The sequence below is a fragment of the Phodopus roborovskii genome, unplaced genomic scaffold (assembly GCF_943737965.1).
Source record: "Phodopus roborovskii unplaced genomic scaffold, PHOROB, whole genome shotgun sequence".
NCBI classification, from domain to species: Eukaryota; Metazoa; Chordata; class Mammalia; order Rodentia; family Cricetidae; genus Phodopus; species Phodopus roborovskii.
Window position 1 is genome coordinate 5,695,011 of NW_026126693.1, and position 13,142 is coordinate 5,708,152.

Here is a 13,142-nt window from a genome sequence, read left to right on the forward strand (position 1 = left end):
ACACAATGTTTTAGCAGTGCTACAGTGAACGAACCACTGACACACTGGTTCACCCTCTTCACAATCACTATGTTAGCCAAATAATGCAATGTCACATTTTTCTCGTTCAATGTCACATTTCATCTACATTGTTTCCTATGTCACCTACGTTGTGTCCAAAAACACACAGAATATCAAAACTTAAGCGCTCCTTCCCAACACTTAACAATAATGTCACACAGAATCTATCAGCCTCAGAGTTTTGTGGCACAGAGAGTCGAAAGACTACCACTAACAATGCACTCATAATGTGATTTCCATCACTCACGCTAATAGTCTCATGATGACACAGTGTATTCACGTTCTGATCCTGTGTTGCATGAAATCACATAGTGTTCTTGTTCTGGAAATGTAGGAATTGTACTCAAAAACAGAAAGACAGCACTGTAACCCACATTCTATCTGCCGTCTCAACCATTTTCTCGGTATACTAAATCATGATTACGGTATACTCGCATGTGCCGTAGATATAAATCATAGAAACACAACATTCACAAATACTATCTCAGGACTCTAGGGTATCGTCAGTTTCTCCCTCTCATTTTAAGTGTAGGAAGAGGGTGGGGTGAGGAGGAAGTGTTCGTTTTAGCGTTAGTATTTTTGATAGTGTTTCTGTTAGTGTTAGGATTGTAGTAGTATTCCCACTTGGTTTTGGTTTCAGTTTTACGTTAAGGTCAGGATAGTGATAGGGTTAGGTTTAGGGTTAGGGTTAGCGTTAGAGTTGGCTTATGGTTAGTGTTATGGTTAGGGTTAGCAGCAATGTAGTTTTACTTTCTCTCACTCTGTCACAGAACGATGCTGAGTTACCCTCGCAGCATTCTCACACTTTGAGAATGCACTCACTTAGAATGGAGAGTAGTCTCGCACATTGAATAAGGACTTTAGCTGAGTCTAAATCTGACGCTCAGTGTCACAGCAATATCAAACTCGTTTCAGCACAATGACAAAGTCAACAAGCACTCTGTGTCTGACCAGATACACTTAACGTTTTAGCAGTGCTACAGTGTACGAACCACTGACACACTGGTTCACTCCCTTCACAATCACTATGTTAGCCAACTAAAGTAATGTCACATTTTTTTTTTTCGTTCAATGTCACATTTCTTTTTTTTTTTTTAAATGCCAACATTATATCTTTTATTTTTTGCCATGTCATTTTAAATCTCAAAACATCAATAGCTAACAGAATAAGACATTCGGCATGAAAAGACAATCCTAAGCTCATGTCTGCAGAGCAGTCCGTTGAGGTGACCGAATGCAATGTGCCGGTCTAATATCAACTCCTCTTTTGTTCTTTGCAATGACAGTTCAAGTGTATTATGAAGATTTTTCGCTTGTAAACAACATGAACCAAAATGAATTGAGGTATTCTTAGCACTACGAGATTAATTTTAAAATACTAGGTAAAACACTGTATTAAAGACATATAGAAACCGGGGTTCACTTTGGTCTTTACATGGCTAGAGTTGTTACCATCACAACATCAATGTACAGGAATTGAAGCCAGCTTGATGACGGTTAATGTGGTTAATGAATGTAAGTGATTGAAGAGGTAGTCAACGCCATCACTTTCAAGCTGGGAACTGACAAGCCTGAAGCCACAGGTGTATTAAGTATAGGAACCCTTCCTCATAGCACAGGATTTGTTCCAAGCAGAAGATGCCCACTGAGTCATAGGGCACTATCTCACTCTAACAAAACAACTAGGTCACAGCTCACACAGGTACATCTCAAAGACCATGTAAGACAGAACTGGATGCTCTCAACAAGTTGTTCTTCCTCTAAAAACACATAAATCTCATTAAGACATCTAGAAAATTAAAGTCGGCACAGCTGCACTTCCTGGGTTTTACACCAAAGGTGAAATTACATATATATCTTAAGATAAACATTTCTTAGAGAAGACAGATAAATTAATTTAAATTAACTTCAAGACTTAATGAGATTCCCCGACATCCAGGCTAAATCATCTTACAGTGAATGTTACAAGTCTATTAACACTTGGGGGCTTCTATTCACAAACTACACGCACCCAGCAGCAACTCAGGCCTGCACTGGTGCAAACTAAATCTGAGCCAGAGTATAAAAATAATTGGAATAAAAAACATCCTATATTTGGGAGGTGGCCTGAAGCTAATAACATGGTGTCTTTTATCTTTTCCTTTAGATTGCACACCAAAGTTTCCAAGTTATAAGCAGATTAAAAAAAAAAATCTTCCTAAATCTTTCATTTGTAAAAATACATCCAAAGACTAGAAATGCAAGTATAAAAACGTCTCCACTATGACCTGCTGTGTAGAGAATGAGAAGTTCACAGGCTAAAAGGCTGGGAGTGCATCCTTTTTAGGAATTATATTTGTGTTGACATGAGGGGGAGGTTGAAAAGTGGCTCAATTCATAGACCGTCACCCCATTATTAGGAACCCCCTGAAAAATGGTGCTCCACAGACCCCTTTCCCTCCTGGCTCAGAGTGGCACTGCACTTTTAAGTCCCCTCCATGGCAGGCTGGTACTGGTTAGTTACAAGCCTGAGGCTTGCAACGTGCAGTATTATTTGCCTTCAGTACAGTAAAGATCCAAGTGAAGGGGGGTAGGAATCTTCGATAGCACTTGTCAGCAAAGCACAGACACCACGTTTGCTCCCCTTAGCCCCCTGCACCCACCTCTGGGCAACAGAGCTATTTTCAAGATTGTTTCTGTGTTGTTTGCCTAGGATAAAGAGTGCCTATCATCCCTAAACTAAAACACATGATGACTCTGAGGAAATGCTTGGAGATTTTGCTTCCTAACATGAGAAGTCTCCTATTATTTCTGGAAACTGTGCTACAAGTCAAAGTTGTCTGTACCAGAGAATGATCAGCAGCGTACAAGGCTACAGCAGCAATAGCAGCAGCAAGGTGTGCATTGTAGTAGCGAGGAGGTAGCTGTTTGCTGTAAACAGAATGTTTCACTGGTGTGAATGATCAGTGTGCTCATATCAGGGAATTCACATCTGCGAGGAGGGGAGGACTTTTTACATGAAATCAAAACAGGAGGACCGATATCTAATATTCAGAATTATGATCAGTGTCAAACTCAGAGGTAGTTGCCAACAAGTACATAAAGACCTAATTTATTTGGCTTGTTTTGAGTAAGCAGGACTATAGACGAGTCTGTAAAGAAACAATAAAAACATTATATTGTGTGATCCCTGAGCATAGTTCTTTGTCCTGAGCATGTAATAGTGACAATATTTTCATATAAAAAATAAACCCCAACTTTTAACCATAAGACAGGTTAATTCAGTCTGGTGAGATGCTGAAAAATGTCAACTGCACCCATAAGGTCCATAGTTCAAGTGTCCAGAATTTTCTACTTCCATTTTGAAATAGATCTCAGCTCTGAATGCTCATGTGTAAACAGAATTTCCAATTTTCAAGCCCTTAATTTCCTATTTCTATAGTCAAGGAACTTTGGTTTGAGTTTCAAAGTGACCTACCATATTTTGCTCGTACAACTGTCGTTTTGTTCATGGTAACTTGGGTGACACTTTGATTTGTCTACATAATTTAAATAAGCTTGCCACCCCCATGTAAGGCAAGGCAGTACTTCTCTATGGCTACATCACATTCAATATCGTCAACAGTAAGTTCTGCATTGCAGCAATAAAACACTATGGAAATTCTCATAAATACTGTCAAGAAATTCAAGCTAACCTGGAAAGGCCTGGTACACAGGAGGAACTCCTCAGTAGATTGCATCTCATTTGAGTAGGGATGCTCTCTTGTTTGATTATCTGAGCTTATACCAACAGGCCCATATAAAATTATACTTATTGCCAAAACTATGCACTGCAATTCTTGGTACCTTGGAAATGTTTCAAAAGTTTGCTCATCACATTTGGAACCAGGCTAACTCCATTTTTTTTTTTTTAAACATGATGGAAAACAGACCTATACTCTGATCAATCCCTAACCAATCTGTGAGCAAACTGAGAATCCATGTGAGAAGATTCTTATCAAAAGCCCTGGATGCTCATCCTGAAGCCATAACTAGGTTACTTCAGCTTCTATACTCGAGATATCCACCATGGCGTCGATGTTATCGTAGAAAGTATTTCTAGCCACATGGCAGTGGGGGACTTGGTAATTCTGCTCCGTGCTAGTCACTCTAGCTGCCTGACACTAAACACTGATCTTTTCAGTATCAATCACGGGCTATATCTGTCAGGCAGTTGTGAGCATCTACTTGATTTTCATCCTAGACCCCACTATTTTCTTCATTCCTGTGGTGCTTTGTTTGTTTTAGAAACAGTCTGAGGACTCTATGGGGGGGAGGGGGATAAAAACAGCCACCAAAATATACAAGAATAATGAGCTTTCCTCTAAGGCTTCAGCAGTAAGTACGGAGATCTTCCTGTTCTCAGTGAAGCTATTTAGCCAAGGGAGGCTTATGTTGCCATAGTCCCTTAAACACATCAAACACTTGTAAAAGAGCTGGTATCAAAACACCACTGGAAAGCGTCACAGCACAATATGTATACATTACCCTCCCCCTTCATTTTTCTTAATAGGCATGTGAATTACAATCAAAACAGAATAAAAGGTACTGAAATATCAGCCCAGAAACTTCACATTCATGGTCTTTTCTGGAGTTATGTATCCAAAAATTAAAAGCTTATGGCAGTCAGAGGCATTCGAGAGTTAAGTTACTGCCTTCAAACAGAAGACAGATAACAGCAACAGCAAAACACTCCATCAGCACCAGGACACAGTCATGAATCCAGACTGGGAGACACGGAGAAGCCCAAACCCTTTAGTACCATTTGATTGGCAGTCTGAGATCTGGAGCATGCTTTGGTTCACATGAAAGGTAACAGTCAGGAGGTGATTTTTACGCAATATAAAAGAAGTGGTATTTAGGAAAAAATCCAAGGGTTAATTCTGAAACCATCTCAATTGTTTCACATGGAGTTTCAATGCTTGGAGATACCCAGTTATCCGTGGGAGTATGTGCTCTTATCGCCATACATGCGTGTAGAGAAGACAGGCATATACGTACACACACGTGTACATATATGCCTGCACTCCTATGTGAAATCCTCACACACACACACACACACATACTCACATCTCCCCTTTCACTTGTACTCATACTATATATAGTATCTCAAGTCTGTAAAACCTGACACCCTGCTTAAATGTAATTTGCTTAAGAGTGATTTGTCTGATTAAAAACCCCCAGTTCTTCAGCAGTAGTTAGAACCCGGTCAGCTGCTGTCTGTGGAATGCTATTCCCCTGTGCTTGCATGAGGTAGACTTCCCAACCGGGTGAAGAGAAGGTTGACCAGTATTAAGTTTTTTTCCGTTTTTGAATTGAAGGCCCCTTTTTGTTTTGCTCCTCTGGTGCCTTCAGGGAAGAAACTTCCTGGGGTGACCTGTCTGACGGCCTGCCAACTCTGCGCCTGCCTCCTGAGGAAACGGTGACGTGCACCCATGGCTCCCTCCCATTTCTTTGGGCGAAGCAGAAGTGCATGGCTGGGATTCTGCCTCCTGTCTTCCCTGAGAACTGGTGGGCAGCTGTGCGACAATTCTGTGCGGGCAGTTTGCCACCATGTGCTTGACGCTCTGACAGTAATGGCACTTCTTTGGCTGAGGAGGTAGACGACATTCTTTAGCGTGATGGTCAAGGCCACCACAGTTGTAGCATCTTGGAATCATCCTGGACTCTTCTTCTCTCACAGTCCACATCTGATCCATCAGTAAATCCTGCCGTCTCCACCTATCTCCCTTTGGTTTTCTCTTCTGCTGTGTCTTCCCTTTAGGTCTTCTTTCGCCTCCTAAGCAGGGGCTCCCACCTGGGCCTGTTACCCGGACTGATTCAAGGCCTTTGGGGGACTTTTTAAATGTAAATTCCACTGGCTCGCCTTCTTTCAAGCTTCTAAATCCTTCCATGAATAGTTTGCTTTGGTGTACAAATACATCCACTGGAATATCCAAGGGGTTTCCCTCTCGGTTTATCATGGAGATGAATCCAAATCCCATGTGCACATTGAACCACTTACAGTGGCCAGCTCCTTGCAGAACCTGGGACTCCTCCTCTGCTGGCTCAGGCAGCTTTTCTGACTCTTCATCTTTGCTTGCCCCGCCTGGGCTGATGAAACCTGGTTGAATGACCCCATCGTCTTCTGAAGAACCTAGGCTGCCTCATGGCCTAGCAGCCCGCGAGCCTCTCACTTTCTCTGGGAGCCCGGCCGCGAGGGCCCGCGGCGTGGCGAGCCGCAGGGCGCGCCGAGTCCCAGCGGGTCCCGGGCCTCAATGTCACATTTCATCTACATTGTTTCCTAACTCACCTACGTTGTGTCCAAAAACACAGAGAATATCCCAATACTAAAGCGCTACTTCCGACACTCAACAATAATGTGACACAGAATCTATCAGCCTCAGAGCTTTGTGGCACAGTGAGTCGAAAGACTACCACTAACAATGCACTCACAATGTGATTTCCATCACTCACGCTAATAGTCTCATGATGGCACAGTGTATTCACGTTCTGATCCTGTGTTGCATGAAATCACATAGTGTTCTTGTTCTGGAAATGTTGTAATTGTACTCAAGAACAGAAAGAAAGCACTGTCACCCACACTCTATCTGCCGCCTCAAACATTTTCTCAGTATCCTAAATCATGATTACGGTACACTCGCATGTGCCATAGATATAAATCATAGAAATACAACATTCACAAATACTATCTAAGGACTCTAGAGTAGTGTCAGTTTCTCCCTCTCATTTTAGGTGTAGGAAGAGTGTGGGGTGAGGAGGAAGTGTTCGTTTTAGCGTTATTTTTTTGTGCTAGTGTTTCTGTTAGTGTCAGGATTGTAATAGTATTCCCACTCGTTTTCGGTTTCAGTTTTGCGTTAAGGTCAGGATAGTGATAGGGTTAGGTTTAGGGTTAGGGTTAGAGTTAGAGTTGGCTTAGGGTTAGGGTTATGGTTAGGGTTAGCAGCAATGTAGTTTTACTTTCTCTCACTCTGTCACAGAACAATGCTGAGTTATCGTCGCAGCATTCTCACACTTTGAGAATGCAGTCACTTAGAATGGAGAGTAGTCTCGCACATTGAATAAGGACTTTAGGTGAGTCTAAATCTGACGTTCAGTGTCACAGCAATATCAAACTCGTTTCAGCACAATGACAAAGTGAAAAAGCACTCTCAGTGTCAGAGCAGACTCACACAACGTTTTAGTAGTGCTACAGTGTACGAACCACTGACACAGTGGTTCACTCCATTCACAATCAGTATGTTAGCCAACTAACGTGAATGTCACATTTTTTCTCGTTCAATGTCACATTTCATCTACATTGTTTCCTAACTCACCTACGTTGTGTCCAAAAACACACAGAATATCCCAATACTAAAGCGCTACTTCCCAACACTCAACAATAATGACACACAGAATCTATGAGCCTCAGAGCTTTGTGTCACAGTGAGTCGAAAGACTACCACTAACAATGCACTCACAATGTGATTTCCATCACTCACGCTAATAGTCTCATGATGGCACAGTGTATTCACGTTCTGATCCTGTGTTGCATGTAATCACATAGTGTTCTTGGTCTGGAAATGTTGTAATTGTACTCAAGAACAGAAAGACAGCACTGTCACCCAAAATCTATCTGCCGTCTCAAACATTTTTCGGTATCCTAAATCATGATTACGGTTCACTCGCATGTGCCATAGATGTAACTCATAGAAACACAACATTCACAAATACTACCTCAGGACTCTATGGTAGTGTCAGGTTCTCCCTCTCATTTTAGGTGTAGGAAGAGTGTGGGGTGAGGAAGAAGTGTTCGTTTTAGCGTTAGTATTTTTGATAGTGTTTCTGTTAGTGTTAGGATTGTAATAGTATTCCCACTCGGTTTCGGTTTCAGTTTTACGTTAAGGTCAGGATAGTGATAGGGTTAGGGTTAGGGTTACAGTTGGCTCAGGTTTAGGGTTAGGATTAGGGTTAGAGTTGGCTTAGGGTTAGGGTTAGGGTTAGGGTTAGGGTTAGGGTTAGAGTTGGCTTAGGGTAAGGGTTAGAGTTAGGGTTAGCAGCAAAGTAGTTTTACTTTCTCTTACTCTGTCACAGAACAGTGCTGAGATACCGTTGCAGCACTCTCACACTTTGAGAATGCACTCACTTAGAATGGAGAGTAGTCTCGCACATTGAATAAGGAAGTTAGCTGAGTCCAAATCTGACGCTCTGTGTCACAGCAATATCAAACTCGTTTCAGCACAATGACAAAGTGAAAAAGCACTCTCAGTGTCAGAGGAGACACACACAATGTTTTAGCAGTGCTACAGTGAACGAAACACTAACACACTGGTTCACCCTCTTCACAATCACTATGTTAGCCAAATAATGCAATGTCACATTTTTCTCGTTCAATGTCACATTTCATCTACATTGTTTCCTATGTCACCTACGTTGTGTCCAAGAACACACAGAATATCAAAACTTAAGCGCTCCTTCCCAACACTCAACAATAATGTCACACAGAATCTATGAGCCTCAGAGCTTTGTGTCACAGTGAGTCGAAAGACTACCACTAACAATGCACTCACAATGTGATTTCCATCACTCAAGCTAATAGTCTCATGATGACACAGTGTATTCACGTTCTGATCCTGTGTTGCATGAAATCACATAGTGTTCCTGTTCTGGAAATGTAGGAATTGTACTCAAAAACAGAAAGACAGCACTGTCACCCACACTCTATTTCCGTCTCAAACATTTTCTCGGTATACTAAATCAGGATTACGGTACACTCGCATGTGCCATATATATAAATCATAGAAACACAACATTCACAAATACTATCTCAGGACTCTAAGGTAGTGTCAGTTTCTCCCTCTCATTTTAGATGTAGGAAGAGTGTGGGGTGAGGAGGAAGTGTTCGTTTTAGCGTTATTTTTTGTGCTAGTGTTTCTGTTAGTGTTAGGATTGTAATAGTATTCCCACTCGATTTTGTTTTCAGGTTTGCGTTAAGGTCAGGATAGTGATAGGGTTAGGTTTAGGGTTAGGGTTAGAGTTAGAGTTGGCTTAGGGTTAGGGTTATGGTTAGGGTTAGCAGCAATGTAGTTTTACTTTCTCTCACTCTGTCACAGAATGATGCTGAGTTACCGTCGCAGCATTCTCACACTTTGAGAATGCAGTCACTTAGAATGGAGAGAAATCTCGCACATTGAATAAGGACTTTAGCTGAGTCTAAATCTGACGCTCATTGTCACAGCAATATCAAAGTCATTTCAGCACAATGACAAAGGGAAAAAGCACTCTCAGTGTCAGAGCAGACACACACAATGTTTTAGCACTGCTACAGTGTACGAACCACTGACCCACTGGTTTACCCTCTTCACAATCACTATGTTAGCCAACTAATGTAATGTCACATTTTTCTCATTCAATGTCAGATTTCATCATGATTGTTTCCCTAACTCACCTACCTTGTGTCCAAAAACACACAGAATATCCCAAAACTTCAGCGCTACTTCCCAACACTCAACAATAATGTCACACAGAATCTATCAGCCTCAGAGCTTTGTGGCACAGTAAGTCGAAAGACTACCACTAACAATGCACTCACAATGTGATTTCCATCACTCACGCTAATAGTCTCATGATGGCACAGTGTATTCACGTTCTGATCCTGTGTTGAATGAAATCACATAGTGTTCTTGTTCTGGAAATGTTGTAATTGTACTCAAGAACATTAAGACAGCCCTGTCACCCACACTCTATCTGCCGCCTCAAACATTTCTCGGTATACTAAATCATTATTATGGTATACTCGCATGTGCCATAGATGTAACTCATAGAAACACAACATTCACAAATACTATCTCAGGACTCTAGGGTATTGTCAGTTTCTCCCTCTCATGTTACATGTAGGAGGAGTGTGGGGTGAGGAGGAAGTGTTCGTTTTAGCGTTAGTTTTAGTGCTAGTGTTTCTGTTAGTGTTAGGATTGTAATAGCATTCCCACTCGGTTTCGGTTTCAGTTTTGCATTAAGGTCAGGATAGTGATAGGGTTAGGGTTAGTGTTAGAGTTAAGGTTGGCTTTGGGTTAGCGTTAGGGGTAGGGTTAGCAGAAATGTAGTTTTACTTTCTCTCACTCTGTCACAGAACGATGCTCTGTTACCGTCGCAGCACTCTCACATTTTGAGAATGCACTCACTTAGAATGGAGAGTAGTCTCGCACATTGAATAAGGACTTTAGCTGAGTCCAAATCTGATGCTCCGTGTCACAGCAATATCAAACTCGTTTCAGCACAATGACAAAGTGAAAAAGCACTCTCAGTGTCCGAGAAGACACACACAACGTTTTAGCAGTGCTACAGTGAACGAACCACTGACACACTGGTTCACCATCTTCACAATCACTATGTTAGCCAACTAACGTAATGTCACATTTTTTTCGTTCAATGTCCCATTTCATCACCATTGTTTCCTGACTCACCTACGTTGAGTCCAAAAACACACAGAATATCCCAAAACTAAAGCGCTACTTACCAACACTCAACAATAATGTCACACAGAATCTATGAGCCTCAGAGCTTTGTGTCACAGTGAGTCGAAAGACTACCACTAACAATGCACTCATAATGTGATTTCCATCACTCACGCTAATAGTCTCATGATGGCACAGTGTATTCACGTTCTGATCCTGTGTTGTATGATATCACATAGTGTTCTTGTTCTGGAAATGTTGTGATTGTACTCAAGAACAGAAAGAAAACACTGTCACACACTCTCTATCTGCCGTCTCTAACAATTTCCCGGTATCCTCAATCATGCTTACTGTACACTCGCATGTGCCATAGATGTAACTCATAGAAACACAACATGCACAAATTCTATACAAGGACTCTAAGGTAGTGTCAGTTTCTCCCTCTCATGTTTGGTGTATGAAGAGTGTGGGGTGATGAGGAAGTGTTATTTTTAGCGTTAGTTTTTGGGCTAGTGTTTCTGTTAGTGTTAGGATTGTAATAGTATTCCCACACGGTTTCGGTTTCAGTTTTGCGTTAAGGTCAGGATAGTGACAGTGTTAGGGTTAGGGTTAGGGTTAGAGTTAGAGTTGGCTTAGGGTTAGGGTAAGGGTTTGGGTTAGCAGCAATGTAGTTTTACTTTCTCTTACTGTGGCACAGAACGATGCTGAATTACCATGGCAGTACTCTCAGTCTTTGTGAATGCACTCACTTAGAATGGAGAGAAGTCAAGCACACTGAATAAGGACTTTAGCTGAGTCCAAATCTGACGCTCCGTGTCACAGCAATATCAAACTTGTTTCAGCACAATGACAAAGTCAAAAAGCACTCTGTGTCTGAGCAGATACACACAACGTTTTAGCAGTGCTACAGTGTACGAACCACTAACACACTGATTCACTCCCTTCACAATCACTATGTTAGCCAACTAACGTAATGCCAGATTATTCTCGTTCAATGTCACATTTCATCTACATTGATTCCTAACTCACCTACGTTGTGTCCAAAAACACACAGAATATCCCAATACTTAAGTGCTACTTCCCAACACTCAACAATAATGTGACACAGAATCTATGAGCCTCAGAACTTTGTGTCGAAAGACTACCACTAACAATGCACTCATAATGTGATTTCCATCTCTCACGCTAATAGTCTCATGATGGCACAGTGTATTCACGTTCTGATTCTGTTTTGCATGAAATCACATAGTGTTCTTGTTCTGGAAATGACATAATTTACTCAAGAACAAAAAGAAAGCACTGTCACCCACTCTCTATCTGCCGTCTCAAACATTTTCTCGGTATCCTAAATCATGATTACGGTTCACTCGCATGTGCCATAGATGTAACTCATAGAAACACATTATTCACAAATACTATCTCAGGACTCTAGGGTAGTGTCAGTTTCTCCCTCTCATTTTAGTTGTAGGAAGAGTGTGAGGTGAGGAGGAAGTGTTCGTTTTAGCGTTATTTTTTGTGCTAGTGTTTCTGTTAGTGTTACGATTGTAATAGTATTCCCACTCGATTTTGTTTTCAGGTGTGCGTTAAGGTCAGGATAGTGATAGGGTTAGGTTTAGGGTTAGGGTTAGAGTTAGAGTTGGCTTAGGGTTAGGGTTATGGTTAGGGTTAGCAGCAATGTAGTTTTACTTTCCCTTACTCTGTCACAGAAGGATGCTGAGTTACCCTCGCAGCACTCTCACACTTTGAGAATACACTCACTTAGAATGGAGAGTAGTCTCGCACATTAAATAAGGACTTTAGCTGAGTCCAAATCTGACGCTCTGTGGCACAGCAATATCAAACTCGTTTCAGCACAATGACAAAGGGAAAAAGCACTCTCAGTGTCAGAGCAGACACACACAACGTTTTAGCAGTGCTACAGTGTACGAACCACTAACACACTGGTTCACTCCCTTCACAATCACTATGTTAGCCAACTAAAGTAATGTCACATTTTTTTTCTCGTTCAATGTCACATTTCATCTACATTGTTTCCTAACTCACCTATGTTATGTCCAAAAACACACAGAATCTTCCCAAAACAAAAGCGCTACTTCCCAACTCTCAACAATAATGTCACACAGAATCTATCAGCCTCAGAGCTTTGTGGCACAGTGAGTCGAAAGACTACCACTAACAATGCACTCACAATGTGATTTCCATCACTCACGCTAATAGTCTCATGATAGCACAGTGTATTCACGTTCTGATCCTGTGTTGCATGAAATCACATAGTGTTCTTGGTCTGGAAATGTTGTAATTGTACTCAAGAACGGAAAGAAAGCACTGTCACCCACTCTCTATCTGCCGTCTCAAACATTTTCACGGTATATTAAATCATGCTTATGGTACACTCGCATGTGCCATAGACGTAACTCATAGAAACACAACATTCACAATTACTATCTCAGGACTCTAGGGTAGTGTCAGTTTCTCCCTCTCATTTTAGGTGTAGGAAGAGTGTGGGGTGAGGAGGAAGTGTTCGTTTTAGCGTTAGTTTTTGTGCTAGTGTTTCTGTTAGTGTTAGGATTGTAATAGTATTCCCACTTGTTTCGGTTTCAGTTTTGCGTGAAGGTCAGGATAGTGATAGAG

General features: G+C 41.5%; 1 pseudogene; it reads right to left on the bottom strand.

The window, feature by feature from the left end:
- Positions 1 to 5,127: 5,127 nt before the first annotated feature.
- LOC127214389 (protein lin-28 homolog B-like) lies at positions 5,128 to 6,199 on the bottom strand (annotated as a pseudogene).
- Positions 6,200 to 13,142: the final 6,943 nt, after the last annotated feature.